The 25,459-nt window shown below is 39.5% G+C and overlaps 2 long non-coding RNA genes across 7 annotated transcripts in view; one reads left to right on the top strand and one right to left on the bottom strand.

The window, feature by feature from the left end:
• LOC140633698 (uncharacterized) overlaps nt 1-11,782 on the top strand; it is a 59,930-nt gene extending 48,148 nt beyond the window's left edge. The window contains exons 3-6 of one of the 2 annotated variants that reach the window (XR_012031287.1): nt 3,063-3,128; nt 5,211-5,333; nt 6,859-6,950; nt 11,236-11,782. This is a non-coding gene — a long non-coding RNA (uncharacterized lncRNA). The remainder of the gene's footprint in view (nt 1-3,062; nt 3,129-5,210; nt 5,334-6,858; nt 6,951-11,235) is intronic. The other variant, XR_012031286.1, reaches the window with a different exon arrangement.
• LOC140633699 (uncharacterized) overlaps nt 1-25,102 on the bottom strand; it is a 69,572-nt gene extending 44,470 nt beyond the window's left edge. For 2 of the 5 annotated variants that reach the window (XR_012031288.1, XR_012031291.1), the window contains exons 1-6: nt 19,604-19,969; nt 19,287-19,385; nt 15,655-15,749; nt 10,648-10,803; nt 3,060-3,193; nt 408-557 (exon numbers count right to left, since the gene is read on the bottom strand). This is a non-coding gene — a long non-coding RNA (uncharacterized lncRNA). Of the gene's footprint in view, nt 1-407; nt 558-2,173; nt 2,424-3,059; nt 3,194-10,647; nt 10,804-15,654; nt 15,750-19,286; nt 19,386-19,603; nt 19,970-25,041 lie in introns of those variants that run through there. The other 3 variants (XR_012031293.1, XR_012031290.1, XR_012031292.1) reach the window with 3 other exon arrangements.
• Nucleotides 25,103-25,459: the final 357 nt, after the last annotated feature.

Here is a 25,459-nt window from a genome sequence, read left to right as displayed (position 1 = left end):
ATGACAACTGGGAGAACAGGAATTGGCATTATACTAATTAAATTCAGTATCTAAGCACTCTGTCATTATTCTGTCCTAGTTGTTATAATCAAGTTGCCACATTTTCATCTATGGGTATTTCTTTATTAGAAAAGAAATTTACCATTCACACTAGAGACTGCAGAAGGAAATTAACTTAATCTTGTAATTCTAGGACAAATTTCACAATAAAGGATGCTTAAATTTTCAGAGAGTGCATGTGTGTGGGGGGAAGCAAAGAAAATCATTCAGAGTGGTGTTTTTCGAATTTAGCTACTTTCACAGACATTCCTGTGGGAGAGGCTTCCAAATTTTCTGTAATAATGCTTTAAATGATTTTACTTTTGTTTATAATCTAAACAAATTAATACACACTTGTTCAAGATTACCTGGAAGACCACGCTACCCAACAGAGTTGCCCGCTGATCACAGCATCTGCTCTTCTACATCTGATCTCTGTCAAGCGAAGGCCAACCATGCTAGACTTCTCCTGGGGTGCTTCTCAGACTCCATCCTCAAGACCCCCTGGTGACTAATGTCTATGTGACCAAAACATACCGAGTAAATAAAATCCTCTTTGCTTGAAGTTAAGGACTGTCTTCAAAGTATCTTGGGTCCCTTGCCTCTGGTTTTGAGGACTTTTCAGGGTCTGGCCTCTCACTGAACTTATTTTATCTCCTGCTCACTTGTTTGTTCTTTGCAACTTAGCCAGGAGCCTTGCATCGCAAGAGCAAATTCATCAGTACTTCACGAATGCTCCAGATCTACCTGGCCATGAATCTTAGCCAGCCTAGGGCAGCTTGGCAGAGGAGTTAGGCATGGGTCTTTGGCTGTCATTTGTTTCTCTGACACTATGTGTTAGGTCTACTGCACCAACAGGTGTTCTAATGGGCTCCTCTTTCCCACAGAAATACATCAGGTAAAAACTCAAAAATCATTTTTTAAGCCCTGAAAATAGGACACTAGCCTCAAGCATTCTACAACACAGAAGCAGCAAGTTATGCTACCTTAATTATGAATGCATCAGGTATGAAGGCCATCCCATCCTTCTGGATCTCTCATGTAAAGTACATAAAGGCCACTTGCCAGCCTTTCATAAGGGGGTCAAGAAACCTCAGTATTTCCTGAGGCTCCCTTTGCTGTGCTAGGGCTGAGGCTGCCTTCCCCAAGGGAGCATGCATTTAACTCAGTGGTTCTATTTTGAACATACATCGGATTCACTAGGGAGGTTTGGCTATACCAGAGATTACTGGCCCCCGTTCGTTTCATTCTGACAAGTTTCCAGGTGATTCTGGGAGCTCACATTGGGAAGGCTTCTTAAAAATAAAGGCATGGGTTGCCTGGGTGGCTCAGCAGTTGAGAGTTTGCCTTTGGCTCAGGGCTTGATCCCAGGGTCCTGGGATCGAGTCCCACATCAGCGCCCACCCCTCCCCTGCAGGGAGCCTGCTTCTCCCTCTGCCTGTGTCTCTGCCTCTCTCTCTGTGTCTCTCATAAATAAATAAAATATTAAAAAAAATAAGGGCAGGAGATAAAAAGCCACATTTCAGATATTCTGTTACATCTTAGGATTTTTGGATTCAAGGAACAGAAATGATTTTAATTAACTTAGGGTAGTAGACACCATGTGGCTCCCAAGCAGACCTCCTTTTTCAGCCAACACACCTATTCCCTAACAGCTCCAAGTCCTGTGGTATTGGCTTCTATTTCTTTTCAGCGAATTGCCTTTGACTCCTGAGAGCCACTTCTGCAAGCAACATGTAAGGATGTTGGATGTCTCACACCTACTTCCCCTTACTTCCTCCCAACTGACAAATGTAGAGGTACCCAAGTGCCCTTGACTCAAGGTAGGGCAACTCTGTGGTACAATTTTGCTCGAAAGTTGTTCTGTCCCATGTATTCCAGTCACATGTGGGCTATTGAGCCCTTGAACATGGCCAGCTGGAACTGAGATGTGTTGGAAGTAAAAGATACAGAGATTTCAAAAAATTACTAAGAAAGAAGGAATGTAAAATGTGACATGCATTATTTTTAAAGTACTGATTACACATTGAAATGACAATACTGTGTATATTTGAGATTAAATAAAAATAAAATAAAATAAAATAAAATAAAATAAAATAAAATAAAATATGCTAAAAATGAATTTCACCTGTTTCTTTTTACACATTATGTTTTTATTGGATTATACTGGTCCAGAGCCTGCGCCGTTGTATGGGTCAGACCAAGGCTAGACTTGACACCACATATACTCATCTCTGGAAGATCACATGAGTAGAAGACTGAGGTCAGCTAGCCAGTGGCAAGTCATGATCTCTTAAACAGTTTCCTCTCTGAACCATTTCTTGAATCCAGAATCCACCAACTAAAGGAGAGACTGGGTCTTCATGAGGAAAGATCCTACAATGCTATGAAAAAAATATATAGTACTGTATATACTTGATTCTTCCAGCACTCCCCCAAAAGACACTTGCAGCCATTTATTAAAGGTAAAAATAAACCAGGGAAAAGGGAACACCTATACCGTTTGAAGGCTGTTGGGTACACGATCCATACTATCAACCACACCAGGGAACCGTCATTGACCCCGTTAGAATAGGGGCATACCAAGGTCCAGTAATAAATGGAGCTGTCATCACATTCATCTCACAGTGGGTTCTTTAGGTCCATGTCCCCAGTTCCTAAGTATATATTCAAAACGGAACTCACATATTTGTTCTTTGACTCCTTAAACCCAAGCTCGAGAGCCCAACTAGATCCCCTGAAGATATGCCCTTCCTCCTCCTGCCAATCCAGTAAGTAATAACTTATCTCAGGGAAAATTACAGACATTACCACCACACTAAAAGGCTTAAAGAATGCAAGGAGAGCTTTCTCAATCAGACCTCCATTCAGTTTACTGGTCCATCACTTGCAAAACCTGGATGGATCATGACCTGTGTCAGTGTATTATCACACGCTTAACCAAGTAGCAGCGCCAATTGAAGTCCCTAGTACATAGTTTGGATCTACTCATTTGTAAATGTATTTTTTCCCATACTCACCAGGAAGAATAAGAAGGAAGTTGTCTTTCTACTTAACAGCCAACAGCATACTTCACGGTCTATCTCCAGGTCAGTGTTAACTCTTCCATGCGCTGTAGAATGCAATTGAATGCGAACTGGGCAGGTCGGACATTCTGTAAGACATTACTTTCATTCAGAGTTTTTATGGCCTACTGTAACTCTTCAGAATGCCCTGGTAAAGCACACATATAAAATCTCACAGTAACTCAGAAGGCTGCTACACTGGTAAAGATGTTAGATGCCCAGTGAGCTAATGTATGCCGAGACATCCTCTGCAATGTGAAGGACAAGATGCTAGCTACAACCTGATCTCCTACTATTAAGAGATCAACAAAATGCCTGGTAATCATCTAGGGCTTTTTGATGTTGCACTTTCGAGTCCTGTTAGGACCATTTATTAGGTAAAGTCAACCTCTGCTAGTTTTCAGTGAGGTCCAGAACAAGCAAAGGCTCTAGTAGGCTGAGGCTGAAGTACAAGCAGCTCTGCTACTCGAGTCCTATGTTATTAGAGATATCTGTGGCAGGCACTAAACCACTGAGCCACTTAGGGACTCCCAAAAGATTTCATTTATTTATTCATGAGAGAGACAGAGATAGAGAGAGAGAGGCAGAGACACAGGCAGAGGGAGAAGCAGGCTCCATGCAGGGAACCTGATACAGGACTCGATCCTGGGACTCCAGGATCACGTCCTGGGACAAAAGCAGGCACTAAACTGCTGAGCCACCCAAGGATCCCCCAACTACTGTAATTTTTGAGCTCGAGAGGAAACCCCAGGGATGTGCATTAGCCTTCCCTGAACATAGTAGACAGAATAATGGCCCCTCCAAAAATGTCCATGTCCTAATCCCAGAGCCCATGTGAACATCCATGCTTTAATCCTGAAAGCTCTATCTTACATCTCACAGGGGACTTTGAAGATGTGACTAAGCTTAAAGATCTTGGGATGGGAAGAGTTGCCTGGATTATCCAGGTAACTGGATTAACTGGATAACCTAAAATGGCACTTAAAATCAGAAATACATCCACACTGTGGTTACAGAGACAATAGACAAAGGGGGAGGGAGCACCAGTGTGAAAGCATAGTGACTGGCATTGATGAGGTCTAAGGAAAACCACGAACGAGCCAAGGTATGTGCTTGGCCTCTACAAACCAGGAAAGGCCCTCAGCTGGCAGCCAGCGGGAGTCAGAGCAGCTCAGTATTAAAAGGAACTGAATTCTGCCAAAAACCTACAGAAAAAAAAAGATAATGGTCTTTGACGCTCCAGAAAGGAATGCAGCCCTGGCAACATTTTCATTTTAGCCCAGTAAGACTGTGTTAGATTAACCAGCTACACAAATGGTAAAGTTATACATTTGTGTTATTTAGACCATTTTATTGTGGTAATGTGGGGTTGCTGCCCACAGGTAACTAGACTTCTCTGGTCTTTAGCTCTTCATCTGCAAAACAGTCTACTACTGAGGACGAAATGAGATGCAGGGGACAGCACCCGAAACACTTTAAAATGCTGTATAAACAAGAGATAATATTCGATTTAGAACTAGTTGATGTGGTAATCTCAGGGGAGGTACTTTTGATACAAATAGCCAATTACACTGATTATTTCTAATGCTTGAAAGTTTAGTAAGGTAAAGGAAATAAATAATTTCCAATTCTGTTTTGGTACATTAATGTTTAGCAAAATCTAAACTTAATAGAGTCATGAGGATACACATAAAAAGCCCTGTTAGTGAAGATTATATACATGTCACAGTAAGAATAAGAGACAGAATTATTGCTATTTTAATATAACTTGTGTGGACAGGTAATTAACAAGTGCTACCAGAAACCAAAGGGCAGATTCCATTTCCATTTTAGTGTATTGAGTTTGATTTGATTATGCTGATTCTCAAGCACCAACAGCTACTTAGTATTATCAGTCTCTTGGTCCTGATTTCTTAATCACCCCAGTAATACAAAATAGCTGCTTATTTCTTGAACATGGTTCATTAGCTTGGCTCATTAATTTTCAAAGGCGCCACAGATCTTAAATAGGTAAGTGGATGGGCCACCCTTTGCTTTGGGAGATAATCATTTCCAAAGAGACTTTTAAAATTTAGGCCAGTTCATTCTAATTTTTTTTTTTTTAAGGAAAATTGGACCTTGGCAGTTAAGCATCTTAAGCCAGGGAGTATTTGTTACAAGAAATCTAGCTATCCAAGCTAGTTTCAGTGAAGGGAGACAACTTCAGGGATCCCACAGGCAACTTCAAAGGTATAAAGACTGAAATACAATTATATTTATAAAACCAGGACTTGAGAAATGAGAAAATTTTATCCACCTTTTACGGAGCTTTTGGTCTTTACCTTCTGCTTGTCTCTAAGTGCTTTCTCCACCTATATGCAGAACTCTTTTTTCTACTGAGAGGCAGGCATACACATAACTAAAGTCACTGTCTCAGGCCAATTTCTGTGCCACTGAAATCAATTGTACATATTATTTCTTCCCTGATAGCACTTTTTAGTTTAAGTGTAGAGAATGTGATTGATTGCTAGCTGGTTAGAGAATTAGATACTGTAAGTCGGATGGTTACTCCTAGTTCAAGGAACTGTCGTGTTGAGGTCACACAGTCCATATTTGGCTGTAGTGGTCTCCAGCTTCTAAGTGGGGTCCTCCAAGCTCCCAGTGAAGAGTGTATGGGGAGGCAGACACCTTCTTTATATTTAATCTCACTTAAAGGTTTAGTTTTTTGCACTTGAAGAAGGAGTCAATTTCCTATTAGTAAAAAACCTTAGTCAAGGGCATAAAGCTAACTTTAAAGCATTATATATTGCCTTCTTTCATAAGGAACTAATGAATTAAGCTAGCAAAAGATCTCATCACCAACATACATGTCATAAATATTGTTGCAAGTAATAATTTTTGTCCTTTCTTAGTTTATAATTCTAATCATTCTACAGTCATTTCTGTTAAAAATATGAATAATATGTGTTCAGAGTTGGGATTATACCAAGGTTGCTGTTTTTTCCCTTAAGAAAGAACTGATATAATGCATATCACCTTGGATGGTTGTAAAGACCATATGGAAGTATTTTTCTGCTTTCTGAGGGAAGCTTCTGGGACATCTAGTATCAAATATATATTGATTTATAACTATTAAATCAAAATCAAGTAAAATTCAAGTTAGTAATAAAAACCTGAGCTCACAGAGTCTAAAAACAAAGCCAAAGCCAAAATCTAAATTTCTCCTTATAGGAGAAACTCTGTCCTGTTTTATCTATGGTGCTTCATTACAAGAAACAAAAATGTTATTATGAGCAATGCTACTAGAAATTTTTATGAGCCTGGTAATCTTGTGAGAAATATCTCTAAGGCTGCTTAAATTCTAGAACTCCAATTAATTTGAAGTTTATGGAGAAACTGATTACAAAAGGATTTTTTCTTTTTTATAGATTTATTTCTTTATTTGAGAGACAGAGCAAGTGAGAGTGAGCAAGAGTGCAAGTGAGGGGGAGGGGCAGAGGCAAAGAATCTCAAGCTGACTTCTCCCTGAACTAAGCACAGATGCAGGGTTTGATCGCAGGACTCCAAGATCATGACCTGAGCCAAAATCAGAGTAGGATGCCAAACCGACTGAGTCACCCAGGTGCCCCATGAAAGTATTTTCTGGTAAAATTTTGAGACTGGACCTATTAGCCAGGACAATAAAGGACTAGGATAAAAGACTAACAGAAAGGTCATCAACGTTCCTGAAGTTACCTTCACTAATGGTTTCTATTTTTTCTGATCCAATAAACAGGGTAAGGGACATCAAGGATACAAATGACTGAGCTGCTGCTCCTCAGTGTCTCCTGTTTTTCATGGAGGGGCCTCAGATCTTACGTACTTACGGTAAGGCTGCATGGACTGAATAAGCCACAAAGTCAGGAAAAAAACAAGACAAAACAAAACACCCAAACTATGTATTGTTGTCTTTTGTACTTTCTGCTGGAGAAGAGACTAAAGTAAGCTATTGCTTGCTGACATCATGGTAATATAACACCATGTTCTATTTCTTTGTCACTAGGCTTTTGGTATACCTGCCCATGACCTAGCACAGAACATTATTCTTATGAATTTCATTTCAGGAAATTGAAGCCCTGAAAAAATAAATCTCAAAACACTATTGTCAGGCTTTTCATTAGGACACAACTCTGGAGCCAGACAGACTGAACTTAGATCCTGGCTCTGTCAAGCTATAGGATGTTTGTCAAATTTTTAAACCTCTCTTTGTCTCAGTTTACTCAGCTTTGAAATCAAAATAAAATGACTTCTGATTCTAAATATAATCAGATCCTCTCAAACAATCCCATAATAATGGAAAAATGTATATAACATCTGTTTGGGGCATTGGACAACCAACAGCAGAATGCTGTGGTCTATGGGTAATGGAAAGACACATGAAATATTTCATCCCAGCTCTCTGCTTGAAGACACTTTCCCAACTAGTATTTTTAAGTGGAAAACAAACAGACATCAATAGTCTCATTGTGCAAAATAAAGAGATGGGTTTTGGGAATGCTAAGGTGAGTGAGATTTGTAGGACACAAGTTCAAAGTAGATGGAGCTGGGTACATAAACTCACTGAGGGATCCCCTAGAATATTTGGCTGAATACTCAACTATGTCAGGTCAGAACAAGATCCCATGAGATCTGGAAAAAAGCAGCTAATAGGGGACTGTGAGGTGAATATAGGTTCTAGATATTGTTCTGGGAAACATTGAGATTGGAATTAGTGCAGACTTCACTGAAAACCCTGGACATTTCACTGCTATCCCAGAAAAGCCTACCATTTGACTAGGGTTCATCTAGTCTTAGAGTCAGGGATACTTTAGATGCTCTAACAAGCTAAAAACCAAGTTTCCATACGGATAAAATGGATCCGTCCATATATTAACTATATGACACAATAAGTCTCAGTACTCTCTTAAGTAAGATAAATTCGCTTTCAAAACTGTATCATTGAAAATGTTTGGCACAAATTAACAAGAATGTCATCTATAATGAGAATAAACAATCAATAGACATAGACACAGAGATGTCACAGATGTTGAAATTAGTACACAAGGACTTTAAAACTGCTACTACAATATCTAAGAATGTTTAAAAATGTGGGTATAATAGAGAATCTCAGAGAAATCAATACTATAAAGCAAATGATGTTATCCAAAGAAAAAAATACATTACTCGAAAATTTTCCTGAATATACTTTCATTGGTACATGAGATACCAGAGGATCAAGGATCAGGAAACTTGCCAACAGGTTAATAGAAAGCATTCAACCTGAAGCATGGACAAAAAATAACATAACACAACACACAACACAAAATACAATACAATACAATACAATACAATACAATACAATACAATACAATAAAAAGGAGACTCAGAGACCTGTGGGACATTATCAGGTGGCCTTACATATATGAATTTTGAGTCCCATAAAGGGAGGAGACAGGGACCAAAGGGAAGACAAATATTTGAAAAATAATGATCATAGTTCTCTGAATTTGTTGAGAATCATGAACCCAAAGATCCCAGACGTTTGACAAGTCCCAAGTAGATTACACATCATGAAAACCACACCCAGGTACATAGCAGTCAAACTGCTAAAAATCAAAGATAAAGGGGACATTTTCAGAAGCTAGAGAAAAAGACACATTTCATATAAGAGAAGAACACTAAGAATGAACTCTCTTTCTCATCAGAAATAATGTAAGCCAGAAGACAGTGGAACTACAGTGTTCAAGTTATGAAAGAAAAGGGCCAGTGTAGAATAAAGAAAGATGGAGCTCAGTGAAAGCGAAGAGAAAATCTACAAGGAGACCCATGCCATTGTTACAATGTCAGTTAACTTTTGACAAAGGCATTATGGCAATTAATTCCAATAGGGGAAGGTAAAGTCGTGCTTTTTATCCCCCTAAATTAAATGGTGCTAGAGCTGAATCTCTATGTGGGGAAAAAAAACAAAAACAAAACTTTAACACCCACTTGATACTATATTGAGAAAAGGAAAAGTTAAGATGGCTCATAAGCCAAAATATAAAAGTCACATCTATAAGGTTTCTAAAAGAAAACATAGGAGACTTTCTTCATTATCATGGTGTAGAAAAAAATTGTCTTATCTAGCACACTGAAAACATTCAAGCTGAAAGAAAAAAAAATGACAATTTGGACCTCATCAAAATTTAAAGCTTCTGCTCAGTAAGATACTCTGTTAAATAATGAAAAGCAAAAAATAAAATAAATAAATATATAAATAAAAATAAAATAATGAAAAGCAAAGCCACAAGCAGGAAAAAAAAATATATATCCTGTGTGTGTGTGTGTGTGTATATATATACCTATTTCTGACAATGGATTTGTAACCACAATATACAAAGAGCCCTTACTAGTCAATAATAAGAATACAAACAGTTTCAGTTGCAAATAGGCAAAGGACTTTAAGAACAGATGATTTGCAGTAGAAGACAAACGGTCAGTAAGTGAACAAAAATATGGTCAACATCACTATTCATCAGGGACATTCAAATTCAAAGCAAAACAAGATATCACTATATACCCATAAGCATGGACATATTTAAAAAGGGTGAGGACACCAAATGTTGGCGAGAATGGGGAATGATTGGAATTCCCATACATTGTTGGTGGGAATATTAAATGATACAAGCACTTTGGGAAGAAGCCTGGTTGTCTCCTATAAAATGAAACAAGCACCCTACCTATGGCCTAATACTTCTAATCCAGAATAGCTCGAAACTGAAAAGAATACAAATGTCCATCAATAGAAAAAAGAGTTAAATGGATGGTGGAGTACACACACAATGGCTTGTTATGTTATGTTTATATTATTATGTTATGTGACATTTATGTTACAAAAATGCATGAATCTGAGTCAAAGAAGCCAGGCACAAAAGAACACACACTTTGGGATTTCACTTATATGTAGTTCTAGAACAGGGTAAACTATAGGGTGGTGATAGAAATCAGGAGAGTGGTGGTCTCTGGCCGTGGTTCAGGAAAGGGAGCTTTGCTACAAAGGGCATGAGGAAATGTCGTGAGAGTAAGGACAGTTCTGTATCTTATATGCATTTATCCAAACTCATTTTTCTATATGTACATTATATTTCAATTTCTTTAAAAAATTTTTTTTATTGATTTATTCACAAGAGACACACAGAGAGAGACAGAGACATAGGCAGAGGGAGAAGCAGGCTCCCTGCAGGGAGCCCAATGTAGGACTCGATTCTGGGACCCCAGATCACGACCTGATGCTCAACCACTGAGCCACCCAGGTGCCCATCATTATACTTCAATTAAAAAAAATGAGGTAACCTTAGCAACTACTTTGTGTTGTACAAGTTAAATAAGCTAAATATATATATAATGCTTACAACAGTGTGATATATTAGGAGTAATTTAGAAGCATTAGGAATTACTATTCTAATTAGTGTTATTATGTCTAACGCCCTATTCATTTAATGTACGACAAGGGGCTCTCACAGGTATTCCAACCAAGGAATATATTTCAGAATGTTAGAAATAATACCTCCCGTTGTATAGAGTAGGACTTTTCTGGTATTAGCTCTGCTGTGAAAAAGGCATCACAGCTGTTTCTCCTCATGAAACCTCTTGACACTGTGCAAATCTCCCATCTGCCAGCTGACTTCTAGATGGTTCAAGGTTTTCCTTTCCATTCAATTATCTGGAATTTTAAATACAAGTAATGAATCCCTTGATCAAATGCTATAGGATCAGACTGCTTTGATTGGGCCCTCCCCTCCAGAGATCCTAGGCTTCCACACAATGGAACATCTAAAGCACATTTAAACAGAACATGAGGTCGTTTAGAAGATGGGTTTTGTGGTAATCACCTCAAAACCCATAGCCTCAAGCATTCATCCAATGGAATCCAACAAGAAAGACCTTCCACCTGAACTCTCTAGGCCTGTGCTTCATGGACACAGGGCAGCCGCGCTAACATTTCAGCAAGATGCTGGGCTGTGAATACCAGACAATTACCTTCTTCAAGTGACAAAGAGAAACCAAATGTTACAGTGATGATGATACTAAACACCAGGGCTAATTTTTTTTTAATTTTTATTTTCTTAATTTTTATTTCTTTATTTTTTTTAAGGAAACGTGTTTTTCAGGCCTCTGACTTGGCAAGAAAACAAACACGGGACACTTGCTGATGAGGCAATTGTGAAGAGTTGAAGAGGACTATTTCCCACCTGCCGTTGACAGTGTGAGCCAGCTGAAAATCATTTCTTGGGGGTCCTGTCTGTTTCTACAAAGGTTTCCAAGTTAAAAACATCCTATCCCCCTGGATGGTACAGGTTCCACTGCTGGTGAATGCTTATGAAGCAGGCAGGCGCTCAGCGGAAAGATCAGAGGAGACGAAGGGACCGAAAATATTTATTAAAGTAGCAAAAAATGGAACCATACTGTAAGCTCTAATCTGCTTTGGTAGAATTCTTTTGCTTTCTTTAAAAACCAGATGTAATAAATGTCCCCCAGTTGGCTGGTAGTAGCCTCATTACCCCATTTCCACATAATTGCCGAGTTTGATCAAGCAAAACTGAACAGCAGCTGGCCCAGATATCAGTTGGAGCTTCCGTTTTAGGTAAAGAAGTTTTCAGAGCACACGTTCTCCCCATTACACCCCACCTTTATTTCCTGTGACACGGACCCTCCAGACCAGACACGAATCCATAAAAGTAATTTTAATATTCTATACGTGCATTTTTATATTTACAACAAAACAAACAAAAAATCTTAGTTTTGTGTAAATTTGGTAAGTTTCTTTTCACACATAATATCATTTCAGGCACTCATTTACCAGACCCTTCTTATCATTCAACTAGAGTAGCTCTAAAAACGCATTTTCTCTGAAAATGCTACACAAAATTGGCTTGGGTGAGGTATCCCTGTAAACCTACAGACTGATTTCAGCAAAAGTCAACCTACAGGCCCCCAAACACCCACAAATCCAATCAAACCACACACCAATAAAACTCTATTTAGAAACCTCAGCTTTTCACCTTTTTAGAAGGCCAGTATGCCCACCACTAAATTGTGCAAGATCTATTTAGGCAAGACAACAAAGAGCAGAACTAAACAGACACATGCACAAATCCCTCATCAACAAATACCCTATAACGTGAACACCTAACATTTAGCTTTTGATAATCAAGGCATCCATTCCAAAAACGTCCATCTGGAATCAACATATTGGCAACTATTAGGACACAGCTACTAATAAAACAATTAGATAAGAAACCAGGCGGCCCCAACCCATGAAGCTCCCCTCTTAGAAAGCCCTTGGGTAACCTCACAAACGGACCACAGTAGTGACCACCAGCCCCCCCACCCCATCCTGCTTTTCCCTTCCCACATCTCAATCTGGGATTGGGATTAAGTTTTAAATTCAAAGAGTTTTAAAACTCCTAAGTTTTAAATTCAGCAAAGGCATCCCATCCTTGTACCCTAAAAAAGGAAGGCACCCCTCTGCTCTCCCTCACACCATGTGGCCCTTGGGTACCTGTAGAGAATAAATCTTTTTTTCACAGTTCCTGGGTGCATGTTGAAGCGCATCTTGCAATCCTAATAAGAACCACAAGAGGGATCCCTGGGTGGCTCAGCAGTTGAGTGTCTGCCTTCAGCTCAGGGTGTGACCCTGGGGTCCTGGGATCGAGTCCCATGTCGGGCTCCCTGAGTGGAGCCTGCTTCTCCCTCTGCCTGTGTCTCTGCCTCTGTCTGTGTCTCAAATAAATAAATAAATAAATAAATAAATAAATAAAATCTTAAAAAAAAAAAAAAAGAATCACGAGAGCTGATTCCCCTAAGACACGGGCTCGAGGAGTGGACTGTCTGCAGAGGCTAGCCATTAGTAAGTAGGTAGAGGCCCAGGTGCGTGCCCAGGAGGAAGCCGACACCCAACGAAATTCATTCCCACTTTTTTCAAAAATCAAATCAAAGGACATGCTTCTTAAACTACAACTTAGTTTTATACAAAAATCCAAAACAAAACAAAACTGCTTTGAGCATGCAAATATGTCTTCAGTGTCCCACTAATTGTGATAAAGTTTTTGCCAAATCTAAGTGAAGTAGCTTGCAAATGTATCGCACAAATGCTATACATGTCTACACACATCTTAATAGCACAGATCAGAAACACCAGCAGGACCACAATTTCTCTTAAAATGTATTTCAATTAATCTCTAGAGGTACAGTGTGTTGGGGAGGGGGTGCCTCATTGCATTTGCACCTTCTTTTTATTTATTTGTTATTAGTTATAAAAACAGAGTAACCACATTTTGACAATTGGGGATGAGGAGAAAAAAGCCAAAATATATTTGTAATTACTCAGTCTAATACAATCGGTGTTTTCTCTCTCTCTTTTTTCTTTTCTTTTTTTTTTTAAAGAAAAGGAACGCTCTTCCTGCTGGGAAAATATGGAACTCATTTCACACTTGTTAGCACACACTCACGTGGCACCACGTAGCTAATCTTTTAATATGTCACTCCCTTGGTTGGGGATGAAGACAAGCTAGCAGTCTGACCAGCACCTTCGTTTTTAGTATTGTCCCCACCTGCTGGCACTTTGGGATGTTTTTCCCCAAAGTCTCTGAAGGCAGAAAGCACCTCTTGGCCTTCTCACAACTATCAAATTGCTGTAGACCGTTTCTCCTTGATTCCAGGCAGCACCCCCTTTGCAGGTTCATTTTGCTTTCTCTCCTTTCTTAGCGTCACAACTCCTTATAAGAAAAGTTTTTCTTGTACTTATCGAATAATCTTGACTGACTCACTGGTCCAAATAATGTTTTAGGCATCAGAAAGGACCACTAATATTTCAATGCAACTTACTAATCATTGAGCCTTTTTTTTTAAAGGATTGTGTTTATTTATTCATGAGAGACACAGAGAGAGGCAGAGACACAGGCAGAGAGAGAAGCAGGCTCCACGCGGGGAGCCCGATGTGGGACTCCATCCCATATCCTGGGATCATGCCCTGAGCCAAAGGCAGATGCTCAATACTGAGCCACCCGGGCATCCCTTGTTTACCCTCTTTAGAGCTGAATATTCCCTATCGCCTCCCTGTGACTTGGTTTCCTCGTGCACAAAGGCAGCGATCAACTGGATCTACCTGAAAAACTACAAGCTTTCAATCAGTACCTAGTGCCTTGCAAATCAGCGCCTCACCCTTTGCAAGTCAGGACCTAGCTCTTCGCAAATCAGTACCTCGCCCCTTGCAATCAGCAGCTCGCCCCTTGCAAATCAGCACCTAGCCCCTTGGAAATCAGCACCTAGCTCCTCGCAAATCAGTACCTCGCCCTTTGTAAATCAGCACCTAGCCCCTTGCAATCAGCACCTAGTCCCTTGCAAATTAGTACCTTGCCCCTTGCAATCAGCACCTAGCCCCTTGCAGATCAGTGCCTCTCTCCTTGCAAATCAGCACCTAGCCCCTTGCAAATCAGTACCTCGCCCCTTGCAATCAGCACCTAGCCCCTTACAAATCAGCACCTCACCCCTTGCATTTAGCACCTAGCCACTTTTTCTCCTGGCTAAAAGTGACCTTGCTACTTAGAGCCCCCTCCCTCAGACGCCTCATCCCACAGCAAGCTGACTTCTATCCCCACTCACTCCATTGCACCTTCTCTTGCCAGTGTGACCCACCCACCCTGCTTGCTAAATCCATTAAGCACGATTCAATCATTATTTAATGTGAGCTCTTGGAAACATTCTGTACTGTGCGCTATTCTTCCTGGAACGCTTCCTCTCTGGCTTCCACGGTGCCCTCACCCCCAGGCCCTCCTCTGACCTTTCTAGCACTCTCTTCTTCAGGTCTTATAAGTCTTTGCCCCCCAAGATGTCCCGTCCTTACTGTTATCTCCTACTTCCAGCATCATCCTCTTTTTACCTGGGTTACAAATTTGCAGCCTTATTCCCTGTGATCCCTCCCAACATTGCCGATAGGGCCATCTTCTAAAATAAAAATAGGACTAAGTGTTTAATTAAGATCCCTTGAAGTTTTATGTTGCCCTCGGGATAAAGTTGAAAATTGTTTAACAGTTTGCAAAGTCCTGCTTACTTTCTGGCTTTAATTCACCATTCCTTCTAGGATCCTGTCTTCCCAGCACATGTGAAAGGGCGTTCTTGTGAGCGAGTTAGGCCTGTAACCCCCAGCAGCTGCACCCACTGACACCTGCCCCAGAATACACCTGCCCTCCTCACTGTGTCCCCATTCATTTGCTTATCGCTTCATTATTTAGTCTGGGGCGAGCTGTTACTTTCAGGACAGGGTCTGGGACTTGTTTACCATTACAGCCTAAGCACGGTGCCCGGCCCAGAGGGGCACATTTCATAACTGCATCCAGGTGAGCTAACCACAGAATGATCTTTGAGGTTATTTTAAATAATGACATTCGGTAATGCTGAGCAATAGGATCAGTATTATGGTCATGATTTTCTTGAAGATCTTCCATCCAAATGAGCGGTGCTCTGTGAGGGTTGCTGGGCGTGGTGAAGTGGGTAAAGTAAAACTATTTCTTACCCTCTTTGACGTATCCAATCTCAGATTTTTCTCTCCCGCTCCAACAGCAGGCTGGGACTTCTCCCACTGGGCTCCTGGATTTACACAAAGTCCCTCTGGTGTTTTTTTTTTGGTGGGGGGAAAGATGGTAGAAAATGCTTATTTTGTCATATCGATGACATCATTCCCAGGGTTTCTAGTGCACTCTTGATGGCTATTTCTGGGGCGTCCAATTTCACAACATTACAGATGATGCTGCCAAGTGCATTGTTGCTCATGGGGTTTTTGTTTGTTTCTGCATAAGTATGAGCATTTCTTTAGGATATATTACTAGGAGTTGAATTGCTGGACTATTGGGATATACCTCTTCCGCTTTACTAGAAATGGCTAAATTGCTGTCAAAATTGCTGTTAAAAATATACATTCCCAGGGCACCTGGGTGGCTCAGTCAGTTAAGCATCTGATTCTTGGTTTTGGCTCAGGTTATAATCTCTGGATAGTGGGATCAAGCCCTGGGTCAGGCTCTGTGCTCAGTGGGGAGTCCACTCGAGATTCTCTCTCTCTCTCTGTCCCTCCACTTGTGCTTGCTCTCTCCTTAATAAGTAAATAAGTAAGTAAGTAAATAAATAAATGTGTGTGTTCCCATCAGTAGTATTTCAGTATATGAGTGACCCTGCTGCTCTACATCAGGTACTTTTAGCCCTTTTCATTGTTACCAGTCAGAAGTCACATCCCATGTTGGTTTTAAGTTGCATTTCCCTGAGGTTGCATTTAGTTTTTCCCTCCTCTGACTTCCCTATTCATTTCTACATGTTCTGTTGTATTGTCCCCTTCTTCTTGTTAATTTGAAAAAACTATTTTTTTGGGGGGGGAGTCTGGATAATATTTGTTTTATTTTTGATTGTGTACCAAGCAAATAGCTTCTAGTCCTTGGTGACTTGTCTTTTCATTTTGTTCATAGTGGCTTTTGATTGCAGAAGTTTTTGCTTTAATGTAGTCAATGTGCTACTCCTTTCCTTTGTTGCCTATGATTTTCCTGTCGTTTCAAACTCTGAATCAATAATCTTTATGTTCTTTAAAAATTTTTAAATATTGCTTTTCACAAATTATTAATCCATTTAGCATATGGTTGGGGTAATATATAATGATGATTGTTGTTAATGTTTGGATAACCTTTTCTTTTAGCACCATTATTTGTAGTTCTTTGAAATACTTAAACACATCATTTCTATATATGTGTGTGTCTTATTAATTACTTGTTAGTTTTTATTAATTGTTTATCTCTGTACTCATACCACCCTTCTAAAATCACTATTTCTTTATAATAAATTTTGATTGCTGGTAGGCATAGTCTATCTCACTATTCTTCAAATCTGTGTGGTCTATGCTTGGGTCTTTGCTGTTCTGTGAATATTTAGAATCAGCTTGCTAAGGGATGCTTGGGTGCCTCAGTGTTTGAGTGTCTGCCTTCGCTCAGGTCATGATCCTGGGGTCCTGGGATTAAGTCCCACATCAGGCTCTCCATGAGGAGCCTGCTTCTCCCTCTGCCTGTGTCTCTGCCTCTCTCTATGTGTCTCTCATGAATAAATAAAGTCTTTAAAAATCAACTTGCTAAATTCCATGAAAAAACCCAGTGCAAATTTGATTAGAATTCAATCTGAATTGAATATACATATTAATTAGGGGAAAAGTAATGATAATGAATCTTCCTGTATAGGAACCTAGTAAGGCCTTCAGATTATAAATATCTTTTATATTGTCTTTCAATAAGGTTAAAACATTTCTTTGTACATGTCTTAGAGATCTTTTGTTAATTCCATTCTTTATATAGTGAATGAACAGGTAAACGATACATGTTGCTATTTGTTACAAATATTATATCTTTTAGAAATTACATTTTCCAAGTCTTTGTTAGTGTATAGGTATTTTAAAATTGATTTTATATCCAGAATCTTTGATGAACTCTCATTGATTCTAATAATTTGTCAGATTTCTTGATTTTTCTAATAAGACACATCTTTCTTTTTGATCGCAATTCTTTTATTTCCTTTTTGTTTTTCTTATCAGCTCTTTAAAAAAATTAGAATTCAACTGTACATCTATCTGGTCTTTATCATTTTTAGTGGGGAAATGGGTCAGTTCCACAAATGTAGCTCCAGGATGAGCCCAGAGCTTATAATATTTTGGGGGGAGTTCCTTTTCTGATTATCTTCTCATCATGACTACCTCTGACAATGTAACTCTCTATAGCCCCCTGTCCTGGTCCTCTGAACAAAAAAGTGGGGGTTTTAGCTTCATAGCAGCCGTTGTGCAATTTCTCTGGCTGTGTGTTGAGGTAAAGCTGCAGAAAAGAGAGGAAGGAAAATAATGATTTCCTTCTGTACACTCGCTGGACAATAGGGAATCCTTATCTTGTCTCTCAGATTTTTCTCTCAGGTATTTAGGTATTTGTGTGGTACTGGCTGCTGCATGTAGCTTCATGACTAAGACTTGCCTGAAGCAAAGATTGGATAAGAAAAATGTAGGGTCACCCCAGGGATTTCTCCCAGAGCCTCTGTCTTGCAGTGACCCCTACAACCTACTTCATAGTCCTCAGGCCAGAAAAATAATTTCAGAATTTTTTGTATCCCCCTCTCTGTTCCATAATTCTGGGTGCTCTAGGGTCTATGCCTAGAGGCATAGGAAGGGGAAAAGAAATCCAGGAAAATATCTGCCATATTGGTATTCTTGGTATTTTGATTTTTTCCCTAATCTCCTTATTTTTCTTTCAGATTTCCTGCTTTTCAGATTTTCTGATTCTCAGAGTTCTCAGATAGCTGTCTTGTGCATCCTATTCAAGGTTTTTTGTTGTAATCAGTGTGTGTGGGGGCGGGGGGAGGGTAGAGGGTAGACACAAGGATGCTGTCTTGTGCATCCTATTCAAGGTTTTTTGTTGTAATCAGTGTGTGTGTGGGTGGGGGGAGGGTAGAGATTGTTTATTCCATCCTAGGTGGAAGTAGACCTCCACACTGCAATATTTCATCCGGATGGAAAATGGACAGCACAACTTCAATGACTAAGTTGCCCTGATCTCAGTCCAACTCCAGACTGTTTATCTTTTTTTTAAATTTAATTATTACTTCCCATCTATTCTCTCTTCTATTATGGATCTTCTGTTACTCTTTCATCAGCCCTTCCCATATCTTATAATTTCCTTCATAATTTTCCTACCTTTGTGGCTTTTTTATATATTGGGACATTTTTTTCCACTTTCTTTCCTAGAATACAAATTTAGTTTCTATCAGCAAATATCCTCTTGCTTAATTATCTATCTACATGTAAAGTAAGAAATTTATTTTAATTTAGAAAATCTTTCTTTTTTTGTGAGGCACCTGGGTGGCTCAGTGGGTTAAGGGTCCTGGGATCGAGTCCCTCATCAGGCTCCCTGCTCAGCAGGGAGTCTATTCCTACTCTCCCTGCTTGTGCTATCTCTGTCAAATAAATAAATAAATAAAATCCTTTAAAAAAAGAAAAGCTCTCATATATCTTTTCTATCAATTCTTCAGTGGGATTCACCTTTTCTAGATGTTTAGCTTGGTTATAACAAAATAGTTATAACAAAATACTACAGACAGAGTATAAACAGTTATAAACAACAGAAACTTATCTCTCACAGTTCTGGGGGCTGGAAGTCTGTGATCCAGGTGCCAGCGTGGTTGTATTCTGGTGAGGTCCTCTTCCAAGGTTCTTGGCCAGAGCCTTCTGACTGTGTCCTAACATTGTGGAAGGAGGCAAGGGGTCTCTGTAGTGTCTCTTTTATAGGAACACTAATCCCATTCATGACCTAAGCACTTCCCAAAGGGCCAACCCCTAATGTCATCATAACCTTTGGGAGTTAGTATTCAACCTTTGAATTTGGGGGATATTCAAACAATAGCAGTCTTCCTCCATCAGATTATGTTTCCTTCAGTGAGTTTTAATTTTTATTTACCTGCCCATGGTTTTCTGAAAGCACCTTAGGCTGGTAGGCTCTCTAGAGCCAAGAAAATGACATCCGCGTTGAGGAGTAAATATGGTGGGAAGACAACCTTCAGCCTTTTCCACACACCTGATCCTGAGATCAATTCCACTACAATACAGGTGTCATTCAAGTCCACTGGGCTAAGGCTCCCAGAGCAATCCACAAGCAGCTGCAGGTAGATGTACAACTTCTATTTGTTGGGACTTACAGCCTTTCTGCCTCCTGAATAGCCCAAAGGAACCATATTCATATTCAGCTCCTTTCTCTCTCTCACCAATTTTCATGCCGGTTCACCCAGAAGTTATGGCTGACTAACCATAGCTGGTGACCTCTGAAGGCCCCTCACTGGTTCTACTATTCCAGCTTTTATGTTACATCACAGAGAATGTTGGGATGAAGAAAGTCAGGGGAGGGCACTGAGCACTCCTGAATGCCCCATACTTACATTCTCAATCTTCAATGCCCAGTTACAAACTACTAAATGACCCGTGAAGTTTGTGGACACTGACTTCAAGTTAATAATTTTGATTTGTTTCATTTGGCAGAAATTACCTCATTTCAATGACTTTCTTGATTTTGTCACAGTGTCCTATTAAGGAGTAATAAACTATCAGCTCTTTAACGTTTATTCTCCAATTCTCTGCCTACATTATGTAAAACATATAAATGGGAATGTGCTCGTTTTTATTTTCACATATGTCTTGCACTACTTTACTTCATAGAGTGCCTCAGGAAGATTTACAATGAGACAGATTTCTGAAAAATGATTTTCTAAATTTCCAGACTCATTCTTGTAAATCTGACAGTTTTCTATTCTAAGCAAGCAGGGTATAGAACAATTGGTTGTTTTTCTCTCTGGTAGGCTATGAAAGCAAAACTTTTACTTTATGGAAGAGAGACAGAACCCAGGGAAGGACAAATAACTTGTTTGGTTGTTGAGTTATACACAGGTGGGGCTGGGCATGAGGAGGGGACTCTCATGTTCTTTCTACATAGCCACACTGGAGCAATGAAATGATTGAGAGATGGTCACAGTTGATGGTTTCAGATAAAGAGAGGAAGGGACAGAAAGACAGGTAAGAGACAATGTAAGGTACCTCTCATGTTAGCAGTTTAGCCAACTCAATCCTTAATTCTGGTGATGTATAATGTCAAAGAGTACGGTGCTTCTCATATGTGGTTATCTTTTAAAAAAAATTTTTTTAAGAGACAGAAGTTAATTGACTACAGTGCCAGGGAGTGGCGGTCAGGACAAGGGAGAAACTGCTCTATGTGGTCATCTTGTTTGGGCATCTTTCTAGCAAACAGAATCTTAAGCTGAAATCTTAGCTGAAAGCATGTCCAAACAGGCCATTTTATCATTTCAGATACAGTCTACTGGCCATACAGGAAATAAAAAGTTTTAGGGCACTTAGACAAAGGGAATGATCTCATAAATTAAAAATAAATAAAATTAATGAAGTTTATCATTAGCTTCCCAAATCTCTTCTTTAATATTTAAAATATTAAAACATATAATATTTAATTATCTAATGTGTTTTAGAAACTCCCCCACATTTGTATTTATGCTTCACAAGGTATTCTTATATTTATGATCTTGTTCGACTTTCCCGTCTCTTATCTTCCATCAATTCATTTCCACCCGCAGCCAGGATCACATATCTGAAAGGTTCACAGTGGTTGATTTTATTCTTCAACTCCTTTTGACAACAGAACAAGCTGTATTTTTGTTTTCCTAACACCCACTACCAAGACATTAAAGGAGAGTAAAAGTAAGAAGAAAGAATGAAGAACTCCTTACATTCTCTATACTAGCAAAAGATTTTCTGAGGAAAAGAGTTGCTACCAGGCATTACTTTGGTGCACTTACATGTTACTCTTCTCAGGATATTTGCTTAGAAATTTGATGCTTAATTGTGCAAGAAAGGATTTGTCTCTATTAATGGAATTTATGCCCAATATGTTGGCTTTAAAAGCCAATAAATGGAGCAGTTATTTGGGGGAACACCTGGTGGATTGATTGTATTCTTCTCTGCTTACACTAACCCAGAGGAAAGATCACTGATGGCTGGAAATATCATTGCATTTGTATTTTTTTTTTTTTTTGCATTTGTACTTTTTTAAGTGCACGGTCCTTATAACCTCAAGCAACTATTCTTAAACTAGCTACAAGGGAAGCCAAGCCCTAAATGGACATCGAACATTGAATGATAACACCTTTTTATTAGATATATGAGTCCATTCGAAAGTCATAGATTTATGTTTTCTATTTATGTGTTTGTTCATAACAGCGTAAATCAAATGTTTATAAGAATGGCTGTTGTTCCTGATGAAGCTGTGTGCTCGCAATAATTGCATCATCTTATTTCACTGAGAGGTGCCATAACTACCTTTGCTTTATAGCCAATTTAATGCTTCACTGCAAATGTGCTTTTTCCGCCTGGAATTGCTACTAAAAAATACCAACCCCCAGTGTGTGGAGCTCATTAGGATCTTAGGAGAGTTGCACTAGTTGGGTGATTTATATTTTATGCTAGTCATAATTGAAGGGCTATATAGAATAGTTTTATTTTGAACTGGTTGGACAAATATTCATGTTCTTACACAAATATCCTTCATAATAATGGGTTGTTTATTGGTGTAAACTGGACATAACATTACTCATATTCCAGACTGGCTTCAAAAAAAGGTTTATTAGCTGGCATGTTTGAAGAATACTGAGGAGGCCAGTAGTTCTTTATCAAGGAGGTGTTCACAGCTATTGAAACCATTATTTTCAGATGGTTTCACACTAAGCTGGAAGTGCTTTCACCATGGCCTTTTCCCAGCTGGAGCTGGCTATGGTATTTATTCATTCCCTCAACAAATATTTAATGAGTGTATGCTATGTGCCAAACTCTGTTCTGGCTCGTGAGGATACAGCAGTGAACAAAACAGGCAAAATCCCTGCCTTTGTAGAGCCTATTTTTAGCAGGGAGACTGATTATAAACAAGGTAAATAACATGTTAGATACTGATCAAGCGCTAAGGAGGAAAATAAAGCTGGAAAAGCTTGGGAAAGGGATTGCAGCTTATGTAATGGGACCAGCAAGGCCTCCCTGACAAGGTGACTTTTGCACAAAGGTCTGACAAATTGGAAAATAAGCCATGCGGATAGTTTGGGGAGGATAGTTCCAGGCAGGAGGAGTAGCAAGTGAAAAAAAGCCTGAGGCAGGAGCATGATTTGGTATATTTGAGGACAGTGAAGATGAGGCCTGGGGTGCTGAAATCAGGCAAACAAGAGAACAAGAATAGAGGGTGAGCTAACGATAAGCACTGGGGGTACACACTAGGTAGGGCCTTGTAGACAATACTTCAGTCTCTTCAATTCAAAAGAAATACTATCTAGGGCAAATAAGGCATTCAATTTCTACTTTCAACAGATATTACTGATGCTGGAACATTTCCTGGGTGTCAGGAGCAAACATATATCTTCCCATTAGCACGGTAGGATACCTTGCTCTGCTTTTCTTAATGAAAATGAAGAATAATGTTTACTTGGTGTTGTGTCTAAATTTCCTAATAGAGATAAATTCTTGAGGAGTTCTTGGCTCTCTGCTATTTCTTTATGGCCACAGAAAGCCTCTCTCCCTCTGCTCTCTTGGAAACAGGATGCAAGAAGTTATTACTTTTTCCATATTGTGTTATTTCCATGTCAAATAACTGCTTGAAATTCAATAATTGTGGCTTTGACCAACATAACCTCAGTTCCGTATTTGAGATCATTCACAGAGTGAGTGCTCAAAAAATTATATGACATTGAAGGGAATTAACTTAATCCTGAGTGTAGATGACTTGATTCTCTTTGACCTTGAACAGCAAATAGATGGGGACTTTTCAAGCAGTTCCTATAATATATGAATGCTTAGGGAGGGTGTTTCTGAAATGGAAAACTGAAGGTAGAAACACATTCTAACTGCTCAAGTTCTCTCAAGTTAGGATGGCCAACTCCTCCTTCCCATTATCATTTATTACTATATTGCCTTGGGATGTCATTTTTCTACCCAAACACAAGCACCACAAATAAAGAAATCATGACTGTTTTATAATTGTTCTATCCCCATTGTTTAATGTCATGCCAGGCCCATTTTAGGCACTCAGAATATTTATTGAATGGATTAATTCATGAATTTAAATATAATGTATTATTCTGACTTCCTTCCAAAATTCCAAAATTTTCACCCTAGGAACCTAGTTCAGGATGCTCTGCTTCTTGAAAGATTGCCTGAGTCTGACAACAGTATAAGCCTGGGATGGGTAAGGAATTGGCAAGCGGTCATGCTTTCAATATGTGGACTTTGGGGGTAGTTTCTTGAGAAATCCCATGGAGGGAGCGGATTCAGACACCTGACTCAGACTAATCTGAGTGGCTTGTGAAAACAATAACAACAACAACACCCCAGAAATCAAGAGGAACAGTAACTTAGTAAGGACCTTGTGACTAGGAAGGTCATGTACATGTAATTTTTACAGGCTAAATTGCTCTTTCCCACTGTCATTCTCACCAGAGTTCTCATCTTGCCCATCCTTTCTTCACTGCTTAGTACAGATGCGGTGGAAATAGCATGGATTGGTGACAAGTGGAGCAGGATGGGAATTCCTGGTTCCCAACACAACCACAGTTTATTCACCTGTAACAATGAAATTAAGACTCCCTACCTCATAGGCTTGTGCAGATTACGTGAAATAAGATATGTCAAGGGCCAGGGTAGATTTTGGTATATAGATGCTCCTTGAAACTCTGCTTCCTTCTCCCTTCAAACCCTGCACATGGTGGCCGAGGGGTTATTGGCAGCCTTTGTTCCTTCCTTCCTACCATTCCCTGGGCCTTGTGTGCCTACGGGATGTTTAGAGTTGAAAGGCTCCGAGTTATACGTAGAAGTAGGTGGGACATGGGGGTGGGGAGGAAAAAAGAGAGATGGAAGGAAGGAGGAAGAAAAGTCAAGAACAGAGAAAGGTAAGTGATGGTTCAGGTTTGATAGGATAATTAAATAGCTTGCTGATGTGACTTCTAGCTTCCAATATTTTCTCTTTCTAGTTCAATCTTCACACCACAATTAGAGTTATTTTCTCCATTGGCTCTTGCCACTTCCTAACCACTCACCCCCATCCCAAATCCATGTTTATATCCTGGTCACAATCCATATGCTCTCTAACTTTACCAGATTGCCCACTATTCCCTAAAAGTACCACAAATTTTTCTGCCCTCATCAATTTGGGAATGTCCTTGCCTTGTTTAAATCCTGCCCAATCTTTTAGTCTTAGCTTAATATACAGACTTCTTCAGGTACAGATTCACTTGTTCCAAGCTTCCTCCTATAGAACTCGGTGTATACTGTGGTTGTTATATTTGGTTTTTTTGGACTTACATTAATAAAGAAAGCAGGTTATTTACCACCTTACTCTCTGAAGTTCTGAGTCTGTAAGAGAAAATAGAAATAATAAAGAATGAGAATAGTCACTTATTAGCTGGAAACTTATAATAATAACTCCAATGCTTCTCTCATTTATTTATTTATTTATTAATAAATAAATAAATGATAGTCACACACAGAGAGAGAGAGAGAGGCAGAGACACAGGCAGAGGGAGAAGCAGGCTCCATGCACCGGAGCCCGACGTGGGATTCGATCCTGGGTCTCCAGGATCACACCCTGGGCCAAAGGCAGGCACTAAATCGCTGCGCCACCCAGGGATCCCTGCTTCTCTCCTTATATCATAAATGATCTCTATCTCTCACCATGATATCTTTATATTTTCCTTCTGGTTGGGAGATCCTGCAAACATTT

This window comes from Canis lupus, chromosome 5 (assembly GCF_048164855.1).
Source record: "Canis lupus baileyi chromosome 5, mCanLup2.hap1, whole genome shotgun sequence".
Lineage (NCBI taxonomy): Eukaryota > Metazoa > Chordata > Mammalia > Carnivora > Canidae > Canis > Canis lupus.
Note: the sequence above shows the minus strand (reverse complement) of the source record. Positions and strands in the feature narration are given on the sequence as shown.